Source organism: Crocuta crocuta, unplaced genomic scaffold, assembly GCF_008692635.1.
Source record: "Crocuta crocuta isolate KB4526 unplaced genomic scaffold, BGI_CrCroc_1.0 scaffold141, whole genome shotgun sequence".
NCBI classification, from domain to species: domain Eukaryota; kingdom Metazoa; phylum Chordata; class Mammalia; order Carnivora; family Hyaenidae; genus Crocuta; species Crocuta crocuta.
The window spans coordinates 2326385-2340626 of NW_027527951.1; the positions used below are offsets into that span (position 1 = coordinate 2326385).

Genomic DNA, 14242 nt, shown 5'->3' on the forward strand with positions numbered 1-14242 from the left:
TCTTTTCCCCTTTTCAAAGTTTTTTTTTTTTTTTTTTTTTTTTTTTTTTGTCTTAACAACTGCGTATTGTCCTTCACTTTCATTTTGGCTGTGCCTGAATGTGATTCAACATAGTTCCTTAATGATATAACTGTTCTGACCTCTCAGTGAAGTCATGACAACTAGCGGTGTCAGCCCACACTTCCCTGCCGTGGCGCCATCAGCCCTTTAAATGGCACACCCCAGTCAGACTCAGACTCAGGGAAGGAGGCTTGGAATTAGGATGGGATCGCGAAAGAGATGAAACTTGGAAAATTCAGCCCGAGGATCTGTTCATGTTCCCCTGGGAATGCTTTGTGGCTTTGGGGTCCTCTGGGAGCTGAAGCAAGCAGCCGTGTTGGAGAGCAAAACTTAATAATCATTCTTTTTTAAAATCTGCTGAAGCAGCCCCATCCGGCGAAGTTCTTGGCATTGGCTACTCCATCTGTCCTAGCAGAGTGTGACTAAACTGGAAATGTATGGAGCTGCATTTTTTTTTTTTTTTTGATGGAAGTCAACAGCTGCCTTACTATTTTGCCATCGGACGTTTTTAGTAGGGAGCTGGGGAAACAAGCGACTGCCCGAGGAATGCGGTCGGAGGATTGTGTTGCTGTGGCCACGGTTCCAATACTCACTCCTATCTCCCTGGAAGAAATAGGTAGCAGCATCACTCACCAGTCTTATGCCATGACCTGCTGCTTTAACATCTCCTGGAATGTTCTGGGAGAGAACGTTTCGTTGGCTTGTGCACGACTATGTTCATTTTTGCTGTTTATTTAAATAGGATGTATAGTCCTCTACAACGTGTGGTCCTGGCTGGATGAAACACACTTGTTGCACCTCAAGGAAAAGAAACAACACAATTCTAGAGATGTGTTCATTTCGATAGCAATACATCAATCGTTTTCATGTCATTTCGTCTTCCAAAACCTGTAACAGGCTGTTTAAAATTTAGCAATGTGAAGGCATTCTACCTTCCTAAGAAAAAAATTTTAATATTTTTAACATTACTGAGATGAATTATTTATGCACTTAGGAGGTGCTAAATTTTAAAAGCTGAAAGACAACAGAATTCTAAGAAGTATAGTCAAAATGTTGCATGGATTGCAGTAATCTGTGTTTAAAGGATTCAGTTTCATTGCTGACGTACTTTACAACCAAATAAAATCTTGTCAGTGACTATGTTAATTCCCATGAAAGTTAAGCAAGATGCTATTAATAACTGCTCTAATCTTTTTTTTTTCCTCCAACTTAAATTTTTGTTGAATACATTCAGGTAGAGCATAAAGCTTTGTTAAACCTCTGCTTCTCGATTTTATGCCTTTTCGTGTTCTTCAAAGTCCTTTCGTAATTTTATTTCACATTTTGAAGGCTTTGACATTTTTATTTAAATACTTGTCTTTTGCAGTCCTTTGTTATTTCTGACATAATCTGATTTTTTTTTGCTGTTTTATAATTTATCCTTTATTACTCAAAAGCATGCTTACTTAGAGACACGACGTGGTCTTTATAAAAATGATTATTTACAAAGAAATCAGGGGAGGAAAGGTATCTTAAATCTCTGTAAGACATTATATCGTGGAGAAGGAGCTAGCTATTCCTAAATATTTTTCACAGTCTGCATGGTTTAATCAGATTCTTGTTACCTTATTTGCTACCTTTTCAATGCAGAAGAGACAAGTCACATGTTAGCTCAGGTGTGGACTGAATGCTTTGTCGCCTGCAGGCCAGTCACCCAGCAAGGTTTCTTGCAGAAGGGCAATATGTTGAGAGTCCTGGGTGTGACCGATATGGAATAAAGAAGCAAGCAGAAAGAGAGCAAATGAAAATTACAACTTGTATATTTATTTATTTTGTACCTTTTGCTTTGACTTTTAAATTTAGGAAGTACGTTTTTAGCCAAGAAACGTTTCAGCTCCTGTGTCAGTCTCCGTACTCACTGCGCCTTCCTAACCCCATAGCTCTTGATGCTGGGAAAGTGGATTTTTTTAAAAAAATAAATAAAATATTTAATCTTATTAAGTGTTTATTTAAAACGTGTAATGCTTTGGAAATAATGGGTAACAGATAACTAAAGGATATGTTTATAAAGTGAGCATGTTGGTTCCATTTATAAATATATGTATGATTTATAAGCTTTTTTAAAAACAAAGCTCAAATTGTTGGTATTTTTCTAAAATGTGCACAGCTGTATTTTACATGAAAGGCTCTTTCTAATGGGTTGTTATACTGTACTCTACATTTTGGACAGCACATGAAGTCTGCCAATGTACTTAATAAAACATGACCTTGTTTATTTAAAAGTTTCTTGCTGTGAAAAAGAACTCCCTACCTGTGAGTTCCTCTATTTATAATCCTTGAAACCAAAATGTATAATGTACAGTTTTCACAACTGTATCTGCTCTAATAAAAAAAAAGTTGGTTATTAATAAAGTGGCAGGTGTGTTTCCTTTGTGAGTAGAGTATGTGGAATTTTTTTGGTGGTGGTTGTATTAAAAGAAAGATCTGCTGAAAAACCAACCACAGAAATGGGGTGCAGAATGCCCAGAGAAGCCACGTGGAAGGAGGTACTCAATTTCTTTCTACGTTTCTTTCACCCTGGGCTTTTCAAATATAAGATTCATTTTGCTGCTGAGCACCTCCATTCTTTGGATCAGGGCCTTATCCGGCGTTTTAGGTCTGCTCCTGTTTTTAAGGAAAACCCAAAGTTGGAGTAAATCCCCCTCCTGCTTGGGTACTTTTCAGTTAATTAAAGTTTTGGGATCATTGTGCCCCAAATAAATGAATATGTTGCTATGGCCCCTGTTTAGACACATTTCTGGAAGCTTAGGCACACTGTGCAGTTGCATAAACTCGCTGCCACTAGACATTCCAGCCCCTGGGCCCCGTTCAAAGCCAGCGCGCTGGCCTAGGCTGCCTCCCACCGCCAGCCACCTGTGCAGGGTCTCTAACAAGGACCACCTCCCGAACGGCTTCCCAGGGAGCTGCCGGGCTGCTTTTCAGTTCCCAAATTAGTCACTCCTGTTGACGGCTGAGGTATTGGAGACCCCTCTGTACATGAAGCATAAAGTTATCGCCTCTAAATCGCAACAGATTTATCAACTTAAATGATTAATCTCCTAGTAAATCCTGAAAGAATGGAACACAGAACGCACTGTTTTGGAGCAGCCCGGAAAAGCACAGGGTGCTACAAAGATTATTGATTCCAGTGTCCTGTCCAAACCACACGTTTTGATGGCTGAAGCCAAAGCTGGGGTGAAGACTCTGTGGTTAGGAAATCTGGAAAATATTCTACATGCCCTTTTAATGCAAGAGCTATTTCGGGAGCTATGGTAAGCGGGCTCTGCAGGCATACGATTAGTGTGACTGGCGGCCCTCCTCCCATGCTTTGGAAACTTGTGTGGCCTCATCGCTCCAACTTCATTCGTGGCTGCACACGTGGCATGCTCTGCCAGTAGAGTAACCCAACGGGTCACCAGGCCAAGTTGGATGTGCCCAGGTTTGCAAACTATGTCCAGGCGCTTCCTCCTTACCCCAAAAGTACTGAAAAGTACTTCAGTGTTCTGTACTAGCCTCTAAAGGAGTCTCAGTTACGGGAGTAGAAGGAAGTAACAAAATATAGAGAATAAAATGACTACTGCCTAATGCAGTGGATATGGATAAAATTCTGGCCATGGTCATGCTTGATTGTGGCTTTTTCTCTAACCAGGGCCCCGACTTTCTCCTCTGTAAAATGGGCATAACCATTGCACTTAGCACACACCTCACAACATGGTTGTGAAGGAGAAATGAGCTCATTTATGTTAAGGGTGTAGTACAGTGCCTGGCACATAATAACTGTTGTGTTAGCTTTTACCAACTGAAGGAACTAGGAAAAAAATTTTAATTTCTCTAAGAGTCTCAAACACCTTAAAAAAAAATACAGTGAGGGGCGACTAGGTGGCTCAACGGGTTGACCATCGGATTTCAGCTTAGGTCATGATCTTTCTCCAGTCTGTGAGTTTAAGCCCTGCAGTGGCCTCTGTGCTGACAGCTCAGAGTCTGGAGCCTGCTTCAGATTCTGTGTCTTCCTCTCTCTCTGCCCCTCCCCTGCTCGCTTGTTTGCTCACTCACTCTTTCCTCTCTCAAAAATAAACATTAAAATTTTTTTGAAAAAAAAAATGAGATCCCACTATAACGGTCTCTTTTTAAAGGTTAATTATGCCACAGGCCATATTATGTTCTTCCCTCAGTGCTGAACACTTAGCAGCATTCCCTCCCTGCACTAAAATGCCATTTTCTGTACAGTATGATGGGAGACACTGGCTTCACAAAACATTTTCACGTCAGTGACTCGTTAGACTCTTAGGAAAGAATTCCTGCAGTTAGTGTCCTGCCTGAGGCTACCTGCCAGAAAGTTTACAAAAATTGTGTTAGTCCCAGATCCGACTCTCAGTGCGCTTTTTCATTTCATATATTGGCTATCATTTCTCCACACTGTCATAGTCATCAGCCATTAAAAGGTAGAAAATACAAAACTGAAGGTAACAGTATGGGTTGAATGAGCCCATTTCCATAAGTTCCTTAATGACACTTGGTTGATTTAACTATAGTAGTTTATTAAAAGTTCTGAATAATTTATATTACTACTGTTTCATGACTTTTAGTCAGGTATTTATGTTTTTGAACCTTAGAAAATATTAAACAGTAACAAAAGTTTAACATTTAAATATTTTGGAGTCAGAAGCATGTTATAAATGAACACACTGTGTGTGTGTGTGTGTGTGTGTGTGTGTGTGTGTGTTTGAACTTGATCTCAAGAATTAACCCAGATATTGCACATTGTGCCTAAAAGACTTAAAAGATTTAGACAGATATTGTAATGGTCTTTTGATACTTGATCACAGTGTTCCATACAGTTTCTTTGGTATTCTCTTGAATTCCAAATCTGATTTAGGTCAACTGTTAGAATTAACATAAGAGTGAGGGCTTGATATTTGTTCAGCTAGTGATTAGTAAAGCACCCTCACTTACTATGATAAAGAGTATATCAATCTTTGCAGAGAATTTTGGAGAGAGATGTAGAAGGAGAGACAGACTCAGAAGGTATTACAGTATTGATGTACAAGTCTTTTCTTACTCCCATCCTTGCCGCAAGCAAACTCGTTCATGAAATATCAAGCATTCGATGGAATTACAATATTCGCTTAAAGGAAAGCAATGAAGGTCTTTGATTTCAGGATTACAGGTCACATTCCTGCCATTGATGGCACATATTTGGAAGAAAAGAATCTGATAGATAAATATCATGTCCCCACGCAAAGCAGAAGCGAAGTTGAAAAGAAGCCAAAGGTCATTTAAAATGCTCATGTTCTGGGCATGTTCTAACAACAGCTTCCGACCACTGGGGCCAGTACCTGGAATCATGTAGCTGCTCTGAGGTTGATAACAGCCAAGAAAATGCTCCCATAGCATTGTTGTGGAGCCAAAGGTGGTGAATCTATCATCTGAGGGCCAGACCTAGCACTTTAAAAACGTTTTACATCAGGTAATTGGGCCAAATAAAAGCAGAGGTTAGAAACATTCAAATCTGTAGAACATTTAAAGGGATAGACAGGTATCCCTTAAATCTCTTAGTGCTCCTCAGTCCACTGAAACCAAGCAAGAATTTGGGAGGTAATCTCAACACAGGAAAGAAGCGAAGAATGCAGTGTATCTGTGCCCAAAATAAGGTTTGATGCTATCTACATCTTAATTTGTTTGTCATGATGCAAGTAATGTGAGGGACTCAGCATAATTTTTCACTTCTCAGGGTCCACTTCATTTCCCAGTCTTTGTGTACTTTACAATTTGGTTTTCTTCCATTAGGATTTTTGTGCATAGAAATAGCTCCATTTTTTCTAATAATCAGGTCTATATTTTCCTTCACAAAAGAGTATTACTAATCTAAAAGACCCTACACTATATTTTTGAGTCTCCAGTGGTTGGCTTCAGCTATCAACAGTTCACCTGTATTTGTGGTGGCCTTCTAAAGACTACCTGAGTAAATTATAAAGGAAGCCCTGTAAACATCTTCGCGACTTATTTTTAATTTTTTAAAAGATTTTTAAGTAATCTCTGCACCCAACGTGAGGCTTGAACTTATAACCCTGAGATCGAGAGTCACATGCTCAATAGGGGCACCTGGGTGGCTCAGTCGGCAAAGTGTCCAACTTTGGCTCAGGTGGTGATCTCGCGGTTCGGGAGTTTGAGCCCCGCATTGGGCTCTGTGCTGACAGCTCAGAGCCTGGAGCCTGCTTTGAATTCTGTGTCGCCCTCTCTCTCTGCCCATCCCCTGCTCTTACTCTGTCTGTCTCTCAAAAATAAATAAATAGTTTAAAAAAAAAAAAGTCACATGCTCTACCAACGAAAGCCAGCAAGGCACCCCCCCCCCCCTTTTTTTTTTTTTTTAAGACAAGCTTTCAGGAATTTTAAGGTGACTTATGTGTTCAGTACACTGCCTGACCCATCGTGCCCTGCGAAACCTGGGCTCTCCACTGCACTGACCAGCAACATGCTTAGGCATACACAGTTTACTGGTGCAGTTTGACAAACATGTCAGCTTAACTGAGGATATTAATTCAAACAGAGAGCATAAAAAGGCTTCAATTCAGCCATGCCACTTTCTCAGGTGCCAGTTTATGGAACCAGCCACCTTTCGATAACCTTTCGAGTTATACCCCTGTTCACTGGCTGTGCCAGCACCAAACAACATGTCCATTTTGGTACACTGTAAGAGTTTTGGTGTCTGTAAAATGGGAATAATACCTGCCTCATAGTTTCTTCATCAGAATCAAAGCAGAGAACTTTAGTCAACTCCCCAACATGTGATAGACTCTCAACACATAGTAGGTACTATTACACTTACTAGTCTCAACTTTACCAGCAATTTTTTACTTACTCTTTCATCAAACATTTGTTATGTACTGTTAAAATAACTTTCAGGCGCCTGGGTGGCTCAGTCGTTAAGCATCTGACTTCAGCTCAGGGTGTGATTTCACAGTTGGTGAGTTCAAGTCCCACATCAGGTAAGCTCATGCCCCATCTCAGGTGAGCCCTGCTTCAGGTGAACTGGTGCCCCGACTTAGGGAAAAACTGACGGAGTGAGTCCTGCTTTTCTCTCCGCCCCCACCCCCTCTGCCCCTCACTCATTTGTGCCCTCTCTCTTAAAAAAAAAAAAAGGAAAAGAAAAAGAAAAGAAATGAAATAGAAAAAAAAGACAAAGACAAAAACACAGACATAAAAGAAAGAAAAAGAGGGGCCCCTGGGTGGCTCAGTCGATTAAGCGTCGACTTCGGCTCAGGTCATGATCTCGCGGTTCGTGGGTTCAAGCCCCGCGTCAGGCTCTGTGCTGACTGCCGGCTCAGAGCCTGGAGCCTGTTTCAGTCTGTGACTCCCTCTCTCTCTGACCCTCTCCTGCTCACGCTGTCTCTCTCTCTCTCCTAGAAATAAATAAAAACATTTAAAAAATTTTTGTTAATTTTTTTTTAAATGTTTTTATTTATTTCTAGGAGAGAGTGAGAGACAGCCTGAGTAGGGGAGGGTCAGAGAGAGAGGGAGTCACAGACTGAAACAGGCTCCAGGCTCTGAGCTGGCAGTCAGCACAGAGCCTGACGCGGGGCTCGAACCCACGAACCGTGAGATCATGACCTAAGCGAAAGTCGGACGCTTAACCCACTAAGCCACCCAGGCGCCCCTAAAAAAATTTTTTTAAAGAAAGAAGAAAAAGGAAAAAGAGAGAGAGAGAAAGAAAGAGGAAGGAAGGAACAAAGGAAGGGAGGGAGGGAGGGAGGGAATGAGGGAAGAAAGAAAAAGAAAACATTCTAAGCCCAAGATGGAGCCTCCTTTGCCTGGGCTGCTATGTCAGCAATCCAGAACTTAGATAACTTTTGGGTCCCAGTAAATGCTCCATTTGACCGGAAACAATGTATCCAGTCAGCCAGTCCCCAAACCCCAAGCCAACTCTGGGTCTGCTCATGCCAAACAAGGTTGCCTGTTGTGGCCCCAACCAAGCAGATACTTTCTATTTTTCCTCTTTCCTATTCTTTATATTTTAACCTCTAAAAGCCTCCTGCTTTCTACCCCACTTTGCAGCTCTCCAGACAGAGACTGTTCAATTTTTGAAGTGTCAAATAAAGTTTGTTTATATCACCTAAATTGTTGTCTTGAATATTTTTTAACAGTAATTAACTGATGTTTATTCACATTATTGAAATGAAATTCTTTGGTCATTAAGCATCAGGCCCTCCTGCACTAAGGAATGCATTCTGCATATAGAATCAGTTGGACTTCAGATAATTAAATGAGTTCCTTCTCAAAAGCAAAGGACAGACAATACTGATCAAGACACACTAGTGAGCACTGATGCATTTCTCATTAGAAGCTGCTAATGCTCATTAGAGGCATGCTTAAATATGGAACACTCATACTGGGTACAACTATTCATTAATGTCTATTACTCACAAAAACTGTATAATAAGAAGATACAATTAAAGTGTATGAGAAGTGAGCCTGACACAGATTTGCCACAATGATTATACTCTTGGTTGTAGGAACAAACTTCCTGATACAGGTAAAGCATCAAGATATTCGTGGATCTGCAGAAATGTGTTAATGGGCCCAGCTATTATGTTTAATCACTATGATTACGAACATAGGCAAATGGCTCTGGCTTTAAATGAAATTAAAATACATTTAATCAGAAATAATAGCATGGCAAAATATCATAATGTCAGATCTTGCAGTAGCATCCATTAGTGTATAAGTTCATCATTAATATTTATAAAGAAAAAGGATAAGAAGTTATTTGCTCAGTTCAGGGTAGACATCCTGATAGCTCATCTCAAATCCTGCATTAAGCTAAACTTGGGTGCTTTTCTTCAAGAGAAAACAGGAAAAAAATTCTCCTGCTTGAAACATATTTCATTCACATTTTAAGGAAAACCTGACATTAGATGAAAGTCACCCCCTGGGACTTTAAATAGCTTTTATATCATGAAAACACACACAATTTTTTTCTTCTCACCAAATCTCATTCTATATAGACCACAACAGGAAGGAAACTCTATTTCAGTGGTTTTCAAACTTCAGTGAACATTAGAATCATCTGGAGGTAAAACACTGCTGAACCCCACCCAGTTTCTGATTTAGTTGTTCTGGGAATTTGCATCTCTAATTTGTTCCCAAGTGATGCTGATGCCTATGGCCAGGGGACCATGCTTTGAAAAACCATAGCCTTATATAATCAAGCAGTGTACAAGTAAGAAGTCCCAGCTCCAGTTAGGCCCATTGCTTGGCTCTGTGTGCAGTGTGGTAAAGAAAAGAAAGTAGAAAAAAAAAACACACACTAGCATCTGTTATCACAATGTTATTTGATCCGTGTACTAACTAACTCAGGAAACTAGGAAGCTTTCCCCACTTTGCATACAAGAAACCCAAGGCCAAGGTGGGTGGAGAGAACTGTTTAACAAAACACAGCTACTTAGCAGAGCCAAGACTCCCACCCAGGTACCTGTGCTCCAAGTCCTGGGTGTTCTTTCCTCTACATCTCAGCAGCTCTGAGTTTGTCCTCCAGCCACCAAAAGGTTCGAACACAAGGCACATTGCAAAGTTGTTCTGACTGTTATTAGGCAAAACATGAAGGCTAAGCCCTCAGGGTTAACTGGAAAGAAACATTGGTATCTAAGTTTGAAGGTAATGCATTGTCTAGAACTTGAAGGAGGGTCATTCTCAAATCCATGTAGTGGCTTATCTATAGCCATTTCTCAAACCACAGATGAAATTGGACCTGATTCTTTTAAGATTTGCACACTCAAATGCTTCTGTTTTATCAGATGTGCTCATATTTGTCAGCCTACACATAACTCTGTCCATCTGTGTAGAATTTCTCCCCTAGTTTTGACAGAGGGAAAAAAAAAAACTATGCCATGAAAGATGACTACAGCGTCTACACATATAGATTCCACCACGTCCTGCTGACCTTCCTCAGCCACCACCAGGCTTGAAGAGGAAACCCAATTCAGAGAAGAGAGAAGGCAGAGATTGGCAGGAAGCAAGGGGGTTCTTAGGAAAACATCCTGATTTCTTATTTTTGTCAAGAGATGTGTGTGGGATTTAGGAACTAATCCATCAAAGAGCATCAGACAAGTTCCCTATCTGCCTCAGAGAGCTTATCTTCAACACTAAGATTTTCCACGAACGGCAAGAATAGACAATATACAGAAGAGAACTACACAATGGTCAATCAACAGGAAAAGATGCTCAACCTGACTCGTAGCCAAGGAAACGCAGATTAAAATAATGAGATTTTCAAAATCCAGTGCTGCCACACTGACCACATTCTTAGTTGAAATGGAAAAAGGGCTTGATCTGGAGTCAGGGTGGATCTCAACTCTAGGTGTCTTACTTTCCTACTCCAGGAAACTTTCCTGAGCTCCAGGGACTGTCCCTCCCCAGTGACTCCAAACCACCTTGTTTGATTTTTAGCCCCTTTACTACACAAACCATTTGTGTTTCAAATCTGCCTCTGCTACTAGGCTGTACAGTCACTGCAGGTGGGGACTTTGTCCCAGGCCTCTACTCACCAGTGCAACATGCTCTGAGGACATGACCCTCACCATATTAATATTAGTAAGCTACATGTGCTGGGGGCGGGGGCAGGGGGAGTAAATGTTTGTGAAAGAATAAAAAGTTTTAAGCATGTGTAGAAATCCTGTTCAGATGTCACTCATTTCTGTTTGGCAAAAATTATGACTGAGAGCCTTTGTAAAACCAGTTGGCCAAGTAATAGATAATATATCCAAGAAGGACAACAGATAATCCATCTTGATTAAGAAAATGATTTCTAGGGGCGCCCGAGTGGCTCTTAAGTAAGTTAACTTTCCAACTCTTGATCTCAGCTCCCATCATGATCTCACTGTTCATGAGTTCAAGACCTGCATTGGGCTCTGCGCTGATGGTGCAGAGCCTGCTTGGGATTCTGTGTCTCCTTCTCTCTGCCCCTCCCCCGCTTGTGCACACTCACGCACTCTCTTTCAAAATAAATAAAACTTAAAATGAAAATGATTTCTAAAAAATAAGAATTAAGTTTCAGTTAGGCAAGATGAGTAAGTTCTAGAGATCTGCTGTACAACATCGTGCCTGTAGATAACAGCACTGTATTGTGACCTTAACAATCCTTGAAGAGGGTAAATTTCATGCTGTGTTCTTACCACAATAAAAATTTTAATTACTTCTTAACACCTTGAAATATTTTCAGGCATTTAGGATTAAGTGGATGGTGAATAGACGCCAGGGGTTCATTATGAGATGAGAGTTCCGGATTCTTTATTTGCCTCAGAGTGGCAAAACTGTGGAGCGGAAGAAAAACGGACCGATTAGAGCAACATCGAGGAGACAGAATTAACCCATAGGTGATTTGCTATAGAGAATAAGGGGAAAGTGGCTTGAGCCACTGAGAGCTAGTTAGAGTCCCCTAAGACAGGGAAGAGAGGAGGAGGTGTGGCCAGGCGGCCTGAAGACACAGAATTTAGTTTGAGGCATGGTGGACCTGATGGGCTTGTGAGAGAGGCTCAGCGGAGAGAATGCCATTGGGTAGAGAGGCCCAAAGCTCCAGAAACTGTGTGATCAGGGTGTGTGCTGAGCATATAGTGAAGGGAAAAACACCCACTGATGTGCAAAGATTTGTTTTCCTCTTTAAAATTGTCTCTCCATCCATTAGAGCAGGTCTCTCAACAAGACTACATTCAGTAGATTTTTTTTTATCATGGTAAAATAGATATAACACAAATTTACCATTTTAACAAGTGTTAAGTGTACAGTTCAGTCGCATTCAATTGTGCAACCCTCACAAACCCTGCTGTCCATCTTCAGATTTTTGTACTTGAGATGTTTTAATTGCCTCTCTTCACAAAAGTAACTGTTTGGTCGTTCATTTCACGGAGTCAGGCTTTATTACTCCAGAGGTGTTTGGAGTTATTATAATAACTTCTCTTATCCTTGAGTCTGAGATCACTGAGTATCACATCGAATGTACTATTTTTTCCAACTCATTTTATCACAGAGGATTTGATGGTTAAACTACTGCACCGGTCTGTGACCGCTTAAGCTATCTTCAGCTGACTTCTGAAGGGTTAAGAAAGTTTTCCTTTATGAGGAGGAGCCTGGGCCTGGCCATCAGACCTGAGGGCAGAGGCGGGCAACTGCTGATCTCTTCTGCACAAACCCCTTCCTGCACAAAGTGGGACTGGCTTCGTTGTTCTCCCTCCAGTGATTTCAGGTTCCTGTGCAAGTGAGCCTACCGCTGAACTCACAGATAAATTGAAACAGAAACAGCAAAGTTTGATCTTGAAGTCCACCAGTATTTTTGAGTTATTATCTGGGTGGAAAGATCCAGTATTTGCTTATTGAAATACAAAAACAAAACAAAAAACAAAAGAAGTACAAGAAAGAGAATCAAAGCTTCTGTAGGTCCTGGTAAACCAAAAAGGCAAACGTACTTCTTCTAAAATAGTCTTTCAATTCTCTTACCCCCTAGAAAACAGAGAGCTACCGACTCATCCATGAAAATGTCCGTTGATCTAGTTAAATGATAAATTGCTGGATAAACCAGAAGTCTAAGTTTGCCAAAATTTTATGCTGAAATCCCAGCTACCTAAAAACCTACCACTAAGGTAGGAGATTGTTGTCAAGCAACCTCATTCCTTTTGGCCAGATTTTTGCTTTCTCAGGCTCTTTTAATCCTTGCAGGTGACCATGTGACCTAATTCTGGCCAGTGAAACTTTGCTGAGTCATTAGGAGAGGTTTTTGCTTTCCTAATAAAAGGGATAGATAGCAAAGAATTCAGTGTTGTGCCACATTCCTCTTTCATCTGTCTTGAATGTACGTGTGATGCCCGGTGCAGTGGCAACCATCTTGAAACCATGAAGCAACAAGCCTAAGAACAGAAACCCAACAAGAATGGAGAAGCAGAAAGTTGGGGAAAGCTTGGGTCCTTAATAGCATGATTGAAATGTTCTTGTTAAACAACAAATGTCATTATGGTTTAATCCTCCTTTAAAAAAAAAAATTAAGAGCTGCTGCTAGAAAGGTAATAAAAGGAGGGAAATGATCCCAACATTGTGCAAGTATAAAAGAGATGATCAACAGTTCATCCTTGTTGTTTGCATCTACCCTTAAAAAAGAAAACCATTTTATAAATCAATTTATTTCTGTACTTGAGAGAATTGGACTTCTAACACATTGAAGACCTGAAGAAACATCAGCACAAACACGGAGTCCTCTATGGGCCTTCCCTGAACAACTTAACCAGAACCGACACTCTCCTCCACAGGTGCACCCTAGCACCACACCCCCAATCTCATACATTGCACCAGACTCTACGCAGTCTCTACCTTTTGAGTACTGATTGCTTGCTGGCCCACCGTAAATGCTTCATGGCATTTTCTCATTAAATCTCTTCTTTATAATAAATAACTCTATGAAGTAGTCATCGTCATCCGGATTTACAAGCTAAAACCAAGAAGCCAAACTCCGTGAAGTAACATATATCCAATGGCACCCTCACAGCTAGTAGTAACAAAGCCAGAATTTGAAACCAGGTCTATTTTTGAAGTCTGTCTCATAGGGTTTGTGAGAACAGACTTCCCAGTTTATTCTAATGGCATCATCAGCCACCGTGCACCCAAGGCAGAAAGCAGACTTTTCTCCGTGGAAGCCACCGTTACCTCCCACACACGCTGCCTCCGGTGTCTCTTAAATGATCCCCTCTTTTCCAGTCAGTCCCTTCACCGTCATTCTAACTCGGCTCCTGATTACTACCAGGCAGTGGATCATGGGAGCCTCCACGCTGTTCTTCCTGCCCCCAGTCTGCCCTTTCTATTGCTGCTGCTAGGGCTTGCCAGAGACACAAAGCCAAATATTTCTAGAACGCAGCTCCAAACCTGTGACCTCCTCATTATATAATGTACACCCACTGGTTCAGAACCCTGAAAATGAGAGGAAACAAAGTCCCGTGCATTCACAGGACCAGGACAGACCCTTTCCAGTACAAGGTCCTCAGGTCTGGAGAAGGATGTCCGGATGTCATGCCCGAGTGGGATCCAGTCCCCTGCCGAGTCTTGGCTTTCCAACTGGCCAGACCTTGGCCATGAGAACTCAGCCAGGGGAAGGTCAGAGAGCCACACAGAAAACCCACTGGATATCTGA

General features: G+C 41.2%; 1 protein-coding gene across 1 annotated transcript in view; it reads left to right on the plus strand.

Annotated features, from left to right (window-relative positions):
• Positions 1-2429, plus strand: part of JPH1 (junctophilin 1) — an 86226-nt gene extending 83797 nt beyond the window's left edge. Inside the window, 1 exon segment of the mRNA XM_077752466.1 lies at positions 1745-2429. The gene's annotated coding sequence lies outside the window, so the exon portion shown is untranslated.
• Positions 2430-14242: the final 11813 nt, after the last annotated feature.